The following is a 12,972-nucleotide window of genomic DNA, read 5'->3' as shown; positions in this document are numbered from 1 at the left end:
GGATGCTCTTCAGAAAGACATGTATATTACAAAGCATCGCAGCAGAGGGCAGAGGATGAGTGATTTTCCTAGAGCATAGTTACGGTAAAGGGTTTGTGTCAGCACCAGTGTCATGGGTAGAAGCTGGAAAAGTTAAGACATCAAAGAGAGGCAGGACAAGAAGTGGAAGTGAAGATGCAGAGAAGATAAAAAGCAACACAGTGTAAAAATCATCATGTTCACAGTGCCCATATTGGTGGCAACAATAAGAATGAGTGTCTGTGCTCGTTTTCTGCCTGAGAACCTTGTTCTAGATGTTTTGCATGCATTCCCTGCTTTAATGCTTGCAGTACCTCCATAGGCGGCTATCTGTATCATTCTCATATTTTCCAGAAGAGAAGATAAAGCCTTTGAGTGGTTGTACAGTTTTCTCCCGAGGTGGCAAATCTGCAAACCAGGATTGAAATCTAGGTAGGCTGAGCTCAAGCCCAAACCACTTGCCCATTCTGATGGTTCCAGAAGCTCGCGGATGCACCTGATTCTAAGTCCCTTTCCACACCCGTGGGACGCATGAGAGCCAGACGCAGCCAGCCAAAGACTAGTATTCTCCTTCCTCGGTGTGAAGATCCTACTGGGAAGCAGCTCCGCTGCCCCTCCTCCTTCTCCTGGGATGGGTCATGTGACCGGCTTGGGCCCACATAGCAGAAATAATGAGTGTCCCATCCAGGCCAAGTTGGTTGAGAAGTAAGTGTGTCTTCTCCAAGCTTCCTCTCCACTTCTTGGGCTACCTTGGAAGTCCTTTGTGGAAAAGATAGAACCATTCCCTGGACATTCACATTAGGCAGTTGTGTGAGCAAGAAATAAATTCCTTGTTGTGTTAAGCCACCAATAGTCCAAGGTTTATTTGTTATAGCAGCAAGCATTGCCTGACTAGTACTCATCCTGGTATGTAACATCTAGGTCACATTTCCTTTCTCTGTAAGAGAAAGAGCTAAGTATATGTACCCAAAGACTCATTGTCCAAATAGAGTATGAGTCTCAGAGTCATGGTCAAATTAGATCTTGTGCTCTATAGGATTGGGGTCAAATTACAATGTATGTCCCATAGAGTGAAGGCCACATCAAAAGATGTAATATATGCAAGGCTCCTAGATTTTAGAAAATACTCAGAACTGGCAGTAGCTCTTACATTTACTTTTTTGCACCAAGTACAGCCAATTTGGTTTCAGTTCACTTTGGGTTTGAAGCAACCTATCCAAGTCAGCTTTATTTATCTAATGAAACATATGAACACACTTTTTATTACATCCAAGGTCTGTTCTATCCAAAGCAATGGCTGGGTTGGTTTTCTGTTACCATTCTGTCCCAGGATCCAATGCACTGGCAGATGGCACTCCGCTCCCTTCTGGCCCTGCACTTAGAATCAGAAAAAAGGAGATTTTTTTTTTTTATAAGCCTCTAAGGATGTTTCTGTGGCACCCATCATGGCCATAGCCTGGCATGGCGTCTATGCTCAAAGGGGAAGCAATTGGCACTGCTAGCACACATGTTCATGATCTTCCCCACGGTCTTATTCTCAAGCCAAAAGCTAATGATTAGAGAGAAAGTACGGTCAAGAAGATCTCTAGCAGAAACAAGTTTACTTATAAATAAAAAAGTAGTGGTATAGAGAATGCCTTATCTGCCTGTTCATTCATGGAACTAACATTTGAGTAATTACCACCGAATTCCTTTGGGATTCATCTGACAATTTACATTTTGTTAACTTTTATCTCAAAATAAGTATACACTTACAGAAATTGCAAAAATATTACAGAGAAGTGCTGAGTGCTCGCTCTCTCTCTCTCTCTCTCTCTCTCTCTCCCCTTCTCCCTCTCCCTCTCCTCACTATGGTAGCATCTCACATAATTATTATGCATTTCAAAACCAGGAAATAGATATTGGTATAATCCACAGGTCTGATTCTGATTTCACAAGATTTTATCTGTATGCGATTTTATGCAATTTTATCATATATATACGTTTGTGTAGCCATCAACACAGTGCTTTTGGCTTTAATTCCACTTGAAAATGTATGCATATTCACTAATGTTGAAAAGTAGAAGTACCGAGAGCATTAGCTACTACACTGCAGCCACTGAAAGGAAATCAGGTTTTAGCATCTGGGGCGTTTCCTTCCACAGGTCTTTGCATATTTCTGTGGAGTTTTGTTTTGTTTTGTTTAATTTTAGCTAATTCTTGTACACCTATGTGACAGTTATCACAGTCATCTACTAACTCTTTACTTCACCCCTTTATATCTCTAAACAGATTTGCAAGTTAGAAGCAAAGATAACGTGATTTGCATTGTACACAAGAAAAAAGTCCAGGTTCCACGTAAGTCAGTGACCTGCCCACAGTCACAAGCTCCACAAGCAAGACAATCGGTCTGACTTCGTAAGCCCTCATCCTGACTCTGGAGCCTGCCTGCTGTCCACTCTGCAGCCAGCTTCTTCCAGCACAGAGCATTTCTGGAGAAAGCCTGCATTTGTTCTCTTCCGTCGCTTGGGCATCACTGCAGCGGCCGTAGACATAGTGAGAGAGAGGAGCATCTATCCAGAGAGAAAGCAAGGTTACTGAATGGTACCACACACCTCGTGAGAATAAATGCCATGCTGCACCAGCGCTCCTGCTGTGACACTGGGAGAGCAGCCAGAGGCCTTGCTGAGTCTGCCTTGCCCAGTCTGCACACCTGGGTCCATGCAAGTTGGCCAGACACTTGCCTCTGCCCAGCTGGATGCATCCCAGCACCCTTCCTAACCCAGAGCACCAGAGCTCCCCCTCACACCATCAGTGGGGCATGCAAGCTACAAGGTATCCTGCGCACCACCACCCAACCCCATGCCTGCTGTGTAGACCTAGGAATGGGGAAGGCACCACTCTGGGCTCCACTTAAGCACACTCTCTGTCTTCCCATCTGGAAGGGAAACAGCCTTTACTCTATGATTTGTATAATTTTAAAAAAACCTATAAAGGCACATACAATACTGAGCATTATCAAAGAGCAGAATTTCAATAAGGGTGTTGCATTAAATCTGAGTTGGCAAGAGCTTATAATAAAAGTACAGTAATGAGCAAGCTTTATGATAAAATTAATGTAATTAATTAGTGTTTGTAAAGGACTTCAAGATCACAGGGTGAAAGGTGCCAGCTAGAGAGAAACTCATCTTAGAAATTACCACTATTATCATCTTAAGACACGGCATATATTATGCACTATATGAGCATTTCCAAGCGTATATTCATGTCCCAGCTATAACTACGTTAATTTATAGTAATTTGCAAATCCGGTCTCTGATCAGCCCTGCGAACCCTTTCTGGATCTCTAAGTGGATGAGGTCATGATTCGAGTGGTATTTTAAACCCTATCCTGTGATAACCCATTAAAGAGCGCAGCCCCAGACCCCGGCACGTGCTCAAGTTAGAGACTGAAATTGCATCTGACAAGCCAGAGCCCGGGGTGGCTTTGGTTGGGTTTTATTAAAAGTGGGTCTAGAAACATCGCTTTTGTCCTCACTTTTCCAACTTTCCGGGACTCACACATGATTGTTTCTCTCTGATCCAGTAATACCCGAAAGGGCAGAAGCACCCTTTTGCTGTGCACAAAACTGAGCGTGGCACGGGTGTAGGTCTTGGGAAATCTGGGCTGATGGGGACTGCTCAGCTCAGAGGTTGCTTGTCCAAATCAAGGCTTTTAGTTCTAACCATCCCACCAGACTAGTTTGAAAGCAGACTACAGTATTAACTGAACCATACAATCTCTATTGGGCTTTGGGGTACATTTTAAAAATTTAAGCTAATTGATAGTAAAAGTCATACCAATAGGGAGTTTGGAAGATAACAAGAGAAACAGGGCATAGTCAGATGTTGTTTCCCCAGGACCCTTTATGCTGTGGGTTAAAACAGCTGTCACTCTCACAGTTATGGGTGGCATTTCTGGTCAAGCTTCTGCCTGGGCCTGGGGGGGGCCGGTGTGGGGGTGCAAGGTGCTGAGCTGGGTTGGTTTCTTGTATGCAGATGAGCCTAGGAGATGGTCTAAAAAGGGCACCACGGGAAAAGACTGCTCCAGTCATACGAAAGGTGGAAAGGTGTGGCACTGAGTTAGCAAGCGCTTGATCTGTGACAGATGTCCTAGGTCCGGGCACCAACTCTGTCTCTCACCATGGAGTGATCCTGTAAGAGTCACATTTTTTTATATCAGTATCCTTATCACAAGGACAGTGGGAAAAGGAAGTGGGTAGAGATTGTACACACACACACACACACACACACACACAAACATGCACAACTCTTATGGTTCTGCCATGGCAGACATTACCAATCCATCACCAGTCCCTTCCCCACTGAGACCAGCCATTACCAATCCATCACCAATCCCTTCCCCACTGAGACCAGACATAGCTCAGGGACCCACGGAGCCCCACGCCACTTCTACTTCCTAACTCACTTTGCCAATCAAGTAAAAACCTAACTTCCTTTCAGCTCAAAAGGAGTAAATTGTGCTGCAAATTTGCAAAATACCAATTCCAATATACTGGGAGAAAGCATCAGCATCTAAGTACATACATTTTTTTTCCACGAAAGCTTTTCTGGCTGCCACATTTAGTGAAACTTTATAGGAATTCTAATAACCTTTAAAACTAAGCAAAGTAAAAACATCATTATTAGAGTGTTCAATTAGAAATGCAAACACACTCTGCTAAACAATCTCCAAATGTAATTGTTTAATAACAAAACACAAATTAAAAAGGAAAGTACAAAACAAAATGTCCAGGGTACAAATTGTGCTGTTTGGCTCCTAGGAGAGCCAAGAGCATGTCTGGGTAGCCTGAGTATGTTTTTTTCACCACACTGGGGCTCACATTAGGCACAGATCACTCCCACACCAAACATAACTTTGGGCATCCTTTGGGAAAACTCCAGGAGACCTCAAAAGCATAGCTCCAGTGGCTCTGCAGGGTGCTTTATAAAACCTTACTCGTCCATAGTGCACTGGTTAGCTTTCTTGTTGTGGACAAAATGCCTGACACACACAACTTGAAGGAGGAAATGGCTTACTTGGCTCATGATTGATTTCAGAGGGTTCAGTCCATGGTCAACAGATTCCATCACTGTGGGTGGGGTGAGAGGCAAGTATGCAGCTGGCCTCAGGGGTTCACTGTCTGATGCAATAGGTGGAGAAGGGACAGTTGAGCAGCAAGTGCCAAAACACAGAGCAGAGGTCATGCATAAGGGGTACTTATCCTGACATGGAAGTCAGACCTAGGTCTTAGGGAGAGTTGCATTTCTCAGGAGTGTTATACTACACCATTATCAAGGCTGTTTGCTATCATTACCTAGTGGTAGAAAGTAAGATGTGGATCCACGTGGCACTGACACTATATACACCCACCAGGGGTAACTTAGAATTAGAGATGCTACCGTTAGTAGCCTTAGTGTTGTCGTTGTCATCATCATCATCACCATCACCATCATCCTAATGAGTATAAGGACTCACATAATACAGGAGAAGCAATGGACTCTCATTCCCCACTCCCATGCAGCAAAACTTCCTACCTTCAAACAATACTCATTATATCTCACTTTGGTGGGTCAGGAATTCAGACAGAGCCTGGTTGATGATTGTTTTGCTCCATGGGGCTTTGGTGGAGGTCACCTTGGGGGGACATGGCCAGAGGCTGGTCTGGTCGGGAGGCTCGTAGCTGTACTCACATTCCTGATGGTGGGCTTCGTTGGTCCAGCTTCTCCACATGGTCTTGGCCTCTCTTCCCACACAGAACTTCAGGGCCCATGGGTGCCAGATAACAGTTCCAGGTCTGTTAAGGGGAAGGCCTACAACTGGTGTGGCATCCCATCTGCCATATGGTGGTGGCCAGACTACCCTCCGTCCAGCCAAGGTTCAAGGTGAGGCAAAAATGGATCCTTCCTCTCCACGGGAGAAGTGGCAAATATGCATGGAATGATCAAAAACTATGGTGAATACTTAAATTAAAAAAATTTTAAATTCATTACAGTAAAAGACACATCACTATTAATCCCACTTCAGGTCCTCTCCCTTGCTTCCTACACACTTACTCCACCGTTCTTGCCACCTTCCGAAGCAGTTCCATGAGTGTCCTTCTGTGGCTGCCTTAATGTTCTGAATCAATTCAAAACATTTAGAGTAATTTCTATCAAATAAAAACATTATGCTGTGTCCTCATCCACCTTACTCACCAGAGCTGGCGCCATGTGACTTCTGCCTCCTCCCCAAAGTGAAATTACCCTGAAAGGTAAAAGTTCTGATTAGATTCAGGCTGTTGAATCAGCCACAATAGTGCAACTAGACACTCACAGCAAAGGACTTCCAGAGCTGCTTCGGACAGTGGCAGGAGTGATGGGATAAATGTGTTCCAGGCAAGGAGGGATATTTGGGGGCGGGGGGTTAATGGCAATGTGTCTGTTACTATAATCACTTTTTAAAACTTTAAACATTCACTGTATTTTGATCACACCTCATTGTTTATGATCTCTAATCCATGCCAATCTACTTTGAGTTACGAATTATTCACATCCCTCACACAAGAAAAACGCATTCTCCCCTTCCCAAGACCCCTGTGGTCACATCCCAAGTTGGCATTGGCTTGAACTCCAATATTTCATCATCTGAATCAAGTCCAGTTGCAGAAGTAGCTGTCTGGCCTCAGTTCCCCGTAGACCACTCTTTTCCACCTCACGACTGAGAACTACAGGGAAAGTTTAGCTGCTCCCCACGCATTCTCCCCACTGTGGGGAGACCACAACCCCTCAAAAACAGTTTGTTCACCCACCAGGGCAGAACAAACCATCACCATAGCCCCCTGTGCCTCGAAAGCTTTGGGGTCCAGGGTCTCATCCCCTCTACTGTATCACTATGACTACTTCAAGAAATAGTTCAAGGTTAGATAAAAACATATATTTTAAGAATGCTTGGATATTTTATTCACACTATAATAGTCTATGTATTATAATTGATCCACACATATACATTTAGGATTCATAATTATTTAAATCGTGTCTTAGAATGACCGTTTATTGCACTTAAAAATGTTGCAGGTTACCCAAAATAGATGTCACTTTGACATAAATGTCCTGATTTCTAAATCTTGCTTCCATAACGCTCAAGGCGAAAAATCTCATCTAAATATTATTGAATTCCAGTGTGACATTAGCATGCAGAGATATTTACAATAACAGAGCCATTACAACTCAATCAAAAGCTGATTTCAGCCAGAATTATGCAGAATTAAATCTTGCAGGATTCAAATTATTAAAAATCAGAGACTCAATAAAGTGTGGTCTGGAAGTCCCATTTATCAAGGGAGTCGAAGTGCCTGTACAGTTATAGTGACTTTTTCATATATATTCTGCAAGAATTTGCATGCATTTTGAAAGATCAGAGTTTAATTCTTATGGAATTCAAGTAACTATGCTATATTTATAAGGCAATGGAAGCCAGCTCCGAAACTGTTCTGTTTCCTTTCTACATCTCACATTTGAAATGTATTGGTTTTAATTCTGGCTCCCACTGGGTAGAAAGATCCGCACTGAGGCCACAAATATAGCGAGAACACTTCTCTCCATTGAAGGCCAAATCAGGGTGGCAATAGCAGCAGCTAGAGGAAAATCCAAAGCCTTTTATGAAGCTTGTAGTGCAATGAACACAAAGTGTCCTTCTTTTGCCGTGAATGATCAAAGATTTAATATATATATTTAATATAGCCTTTTTAGATAACATTTTATCTAAATAGGAAAAGAATTCATTTCAAAGAAGAGAGCGAGGTAGAGAGACAGATTCAGAAGAGGAGAGGCGGGGAGGAGAGGGGAAGGAAACCACGGTGTAGGAACTTCTGCATCATCAGGAGCCAGGAGGTCCAAGGGCCCAGTTCTCTTGCCGAGCAGCATTTACTACACACCTACGCTGTGCCAAGGACAGAGATGAACAGGGCCGGGCGCCTACCCCCAGCCCTCACACTCTAGCCAAGGTGACTGAGATGTGGAAGCCAACCGTGCCCTGCCGGGAGCCAGGCCCTGTGCTTCGTGCCTTCCCTTCTTGCTATCGGAGTCATCCTCTCATGTCCACATTCTGCTGCTGGAAAAACCAAAGACCCCAAGGATCACCTGTCTTTTCCAAGGCTGCATGGCAAATCCAAAAACAAACGTGACCTCTTGTCCTGTCAGCCTGGCCAGCGTGAGGGACACAGGACTGAGGGAGACGAGATGAGGGACCCCCAACCCCGGTTCAAGAACAATTCGAGATGGCCGGGGCACCCTAGGGGTCCTGCCCAGGGTGAAGACACAGATAGAGAGGAGAAGCCAATGGTGGCCCCATGGCGGGAGCAGGGGCCCACAGGGACAGTGGGCTCAGGGGACCCAGGGTCCTGCCCAGAGCACCCTGGCCAAGGGCAGCTGCTCTGCCGGGGTCTGCAGCTGCACTTGTGTCCAGGCACCTGCGTCCTGAGCCCAGGTGGCAATGCGTTCTCCGCCTGGCCGCCCTTCTCATCTTTATTTTTTATTAGACATATTGTGTAGCAGCCCATGTTTGCAGCACGGAATGTTTACACTCCTTGTGTGGGGCTGGTACGTGTGCATAACACATCTCATTTCTTTCTACTTTCCCTTTCCTCTCCCTTCCTGCTCCCTTCGTCTCTAGATCCCCTTCCAACTGGCTAAAGATCTGTCTTCGTTTTCCTTCATCCATCTTTTATGTTGCTTTTTAGTTATACTTTTTGTTTCTCATGTAAGAGAAAGGGTGAGGGCTAAGCTTGTGTGTCTGATTGATTTTATTTAGCAGTATGGTCTTGAGGTGCATCCACTTCCTACAGACGACCCACGCTTACCCTTCCGTGTGGAAGAGCAGTGCTCCCTCATGTGCAAGGTGCTTTAAGGGGCGGTCTCCCCCCCCCCCCGCCCCATCTGGGTGACAAAGCATGGTCCCGGCCCTCTCACTGCTGCCTCCCTGGGCGCCTTCCTTTTAGGAAGGAACTTTCGGAGTCTGGATTCAAAACACCCCGGGGGTCCTCAGTGTGGCAGCTGGGCCCAAAGCTGGGAAAGAGCAGGTTTACCTCGAGGCCGAGGCAGCAGCGCCTGAGAGAGAAGCCAGGGTTTCTTTCCAGTTCTTGCAAACGCAGGGATTGAACATGCTGCGACCTTGTGAGAGGGCTGCACGCACCGTGGCACCCACAGTGGCTCTGTCCCAGGTTCCGGCTGCCCTCCTTACCCACCTGGGACCGGAACTGAGATGCCCAGAAAATGCACTCGAGTAAATGAATGATGGGGAGAGAGTTTAACAGTTTGCAAGCCGCCTGGCTGGACAACAGCAAAGCAGGGATTATCACCAAGGCAGGGTGCGAGCCAGCAGTGCGAGACGTGGTGGACTCTGCATGGTGAAAGTCGGGGTGCTCTCAAAGCGCTGTGCTGACGAGGTGAAGCGGGACTTCCGCCGCAGGACTTATCAGAGGCTTTGCTAGGCCAAAACACAAGGAAAGGGGAGTCTGTGGTGAGGTTTCCAGCTTCTCCAGCACGGGAAATGATGCCAGTGGCGGCAGACCATCCCTGCAGCCTGGCGAGCAGGTGCCTCTGATGGCTCAGCATCGCTTGGTCTTCAAGTCTTGAGGTCCCGAGTTCTGACAACGAGAACCCCTGAGCGCTCCTCCCTGAAAAAGAGCAACACAGAAAAAGTTACATCCAAAGGCCACTTGCAAGGAAACCTAAAAGACAAAGATATTTTCCCCTTTTACAAAAAAGATGGGGGTTGCAGCGCACCCTTTGCATCTGGAAGGCTGAGGCGGAAGGATCTCAAGCTCCAGCCCAGCCTGGAGAACTTAGGAAGATTCTGTCTCAAAATAAAAAATGTGCTGGGGATGTAGCTCAGTGCACAGGCCCTGGGTTCAACCCTAGAACTGCAAATAATAAGTATAATAAGCATAATAAATAAAAATTATAAAAGACCTTCAAGATTGCAAAACTATCGTCACTGAATCCTGCCCCCCCCCCCCCGCCAGCGCATTCTCCGAACACTCCAACACCCAGGGGACTCTGATGTTCGCAGCGAGCGCTAAGGTCTCACGGCCGGCCACGCTTGTGGGTCCCAGGTGCGAATTTTACCTCCGCGCAGAGGCGCTTCGCTTCCGGTCTCCCTGCTTTTGTGGCTCAAGGGATCCACCCTCGGTTTGCACACCGAGAGCTGCAGCTGTGCCCGACCTCCCTTCTTCGGGGACTTCCAGAGCTGAGGGTCCCTAAGGACAGCCGGCAGGAGGCCCCGGCGACTCAGGGCAGCACGGAGCAGGGAGCCAGTGCGCCTGCGCGGCCGTGACCGGCGCGGGGCCTCCGAGCTCGTCCTCCTGCTGTGTTTTAAAGGACCAGGGTGGGACCGCAGCAAAAGCAAAAACCAACCAACCGAAAAATGCCGTGGAAACTGAGATCGGCGAAGAGCCTCAGACCCCAGTCTGAGTCTGTATCGGAACAGCAGTGACGAGCACCGCGCCAAATGTGTGACAGATTATTTCTGGGTGATTACGTCGATAAAGCGGTAAATTAATGAATGAGACAAATGGAGGGAAGGGTGGAAGGCGGCTCCCTGACCCTGCTCAGGCTGGGCGCTTTTTCACTCCACTCCTTTAGGAGGCCCTAGTGTGCTCTTATTGCGGATCGCTTTACTTCTTCGTTTTAATTTTTATTTGCACCACACCGTGTTTGCAGTTTATGGTGATTACACTCTCAAGAAGGGTTGGTACAAGGGCCTAACACATCTTAGTTCTTTTTAAGTCTTCTTCCCCCTCCTCCCTCCCCCCTCATCTCTTGGTTCTCTTCTCATCCCCAAAAGACCTGTTTCCCTGATTCTTATTATTCGTCCTTTATTTTACTTCTTAAATTGTTTATACTTCTGAAATTGCTAAATACATTTGAGTTTCTCACATAAAAGAAACCTTATGATATTTATTTTTCTGTCTGATTTACTTCATTCAACATCATGGTCTCAAGATCCACCCATTTTGTGACAAATGACTCAAATCCCTCCTTCTTCCTGGCTGAATAATACTCCACTCCATATGTATACTGCATTTTCCTTACCTGCTCACTTGCTGATGGGCATCTAGGTGGTTTCCCTAACTGAGCTATTACAAATTATGCTGCTATAAACACAAGTATCAGGTATCACTGTGCTATGACAACCCTAACTCTCAGCTATACTCTCCTGGGTGTCTTCTCCAAGGAGATAAAGGCACCAGGACTGGGTAAGAAGCCTCAGCCATTGGACCAAGAACTACAGAGGACTCCCACAAACGTGAGCAAAAGAAGAACTCTGTCCAGAGCTCTGCTTATGGAAAGCCAGGGCAGGGGCGGGGCCACACCCCAGTGTCCACTCTTGTCAAGGTCATCAGAGGTCTCCTCGATGCGGGGCAGGAGTGGGGAAGGGCAGATTCCCCAGTGAGTGTGAGCCAGAGCCACGACAGTGGTGTGCAGGAGAGCCAGCCATGCTTGTGCGTGTTTACTTCCAGCACTGGGAACTGACCCTAGGGCTTTCCCCTGAGCCACATCCTCAGCCCTCTTTTATTTTTATTTTTATTTTTATTTTTATTTTTATTTTTATTTTGAGACAAGGTCTTACAACATCACCTAGTTGCCCGAACTGGGGTAGAACTTGCCACCCTCCTGCCTTAGCTTCCCAGAGTGCTGGGATGACAGGCGTCACCATGAAGCTGGGCTCAATATTTGTTTTAGGAAACAAAAGCTTTGTTCTTTGGCCTGGGAGAGACGGTTGCCAGCAAAGCGAGGCACTACAGTTAGTTTCTGGGAAAGAACATTAGACAGAAAGCAGAGCACCCGGGACAGAATTCATGTGGGACCCTGTGGTCACGTGACTCGGGCCTCAGTTTCCAAACCTGTAAATCAGCAGGTGGAACGGGAGACTGAAAAGATTTCTTTCAGATCCAGTGCTCTGTAGTACTTTAGCTTCGGGGTAATAATAAAAATCCACACCCTATTTGATTAATGATGCCTCTCCTTGAATTTTTCCCAAGGAAATGACCTTTCATTTGAGGATGATACGCACACACATGTGCAATGACTTCCTCAAACACGTGAAGAGTGCCTGGCAGACAGCAAATGGCCAACGCTGCCTCTGACTGCACAGCGTGAGTGGGCAGCCAGGACTCTGGCTCTGGAGGGAGGACCTGCTGTGTCCTCTCAGATCACTCACCCGGAAGAGAAGCTGGATCCACAGAGATCCGCTCGAGACTGTGGCTGTCATAGACAAATTCAATCTGGTTTCTTTACCCTGGCACACATTTTTGCAAAATTTCTGCGATAGGCATGTAGCATGACAGCTGGAAAAGAAATAAAAGCCAGTGTGCCTTGTGAAAAGTCAGCCATGAGCATTTCAGAGGCGATTTTGTGCTTGGACTTCGACGAGCCTGGGGTGGAACCCTATTCTCTCACCGATGAGCTGTGTGACTTTGGCCAAGTCCTAAGCCACTCCAAGCCTCATTTTACCCACTGGGTACCAGGGACAGTGAGGACAGAGTGGGCTGACATAGAAGCACACAGTAGGTGCTCAGTCACTCTCTCTCATCACAAGGAAACTGTGGTTCTCAACAGTCCTAGATCCCATGGGCAGTGAAGTTAACTTTAAGGCAGGGCTTCTGCCTTTGAAGAGCTGAGCAGTGAGGAAGGATGAAAGGGACTGTCTACTCTGGCCTGGGGAGGAGTACATCGTGCAGAGGACAGGGAATCTAGGGCCACCTTGGAGGGCTTCATGGGCAGGGAAGAATTTGAAATGAGCTTTAAAGAATGTGTCAAATTTAGATCTATAGTAAATACTAATTAGGATGGTGTCCACAGATTCCTGACTATAGTGTCTTAAACACATGAAAGTATAACCTCTCATGTAAAAGAGGTCCAGCTGTAAGCAAATCACACAAGCTACTTTTATTT

The sequence above is a fragment of the Heterocephalus glaber genome, unplaced genomic scaffold, assembly GCF_053883595.1.
Source record: "Heterocephalus glaber isolate CG9 unplaced genomic scaffold, H.glaber_assembly_v1.0 deba00001608, whole genome shotgun sequence".
NCBI classification, from domain to species: Eukaryota; Metazoa; Chordata; class Mammalia; order Rodentia; family Bathyergidae; genus Heterocephalus; species Heterocephalus glaber.
This window is presented reverse-complemented; position numbering follows the sequence as displayed.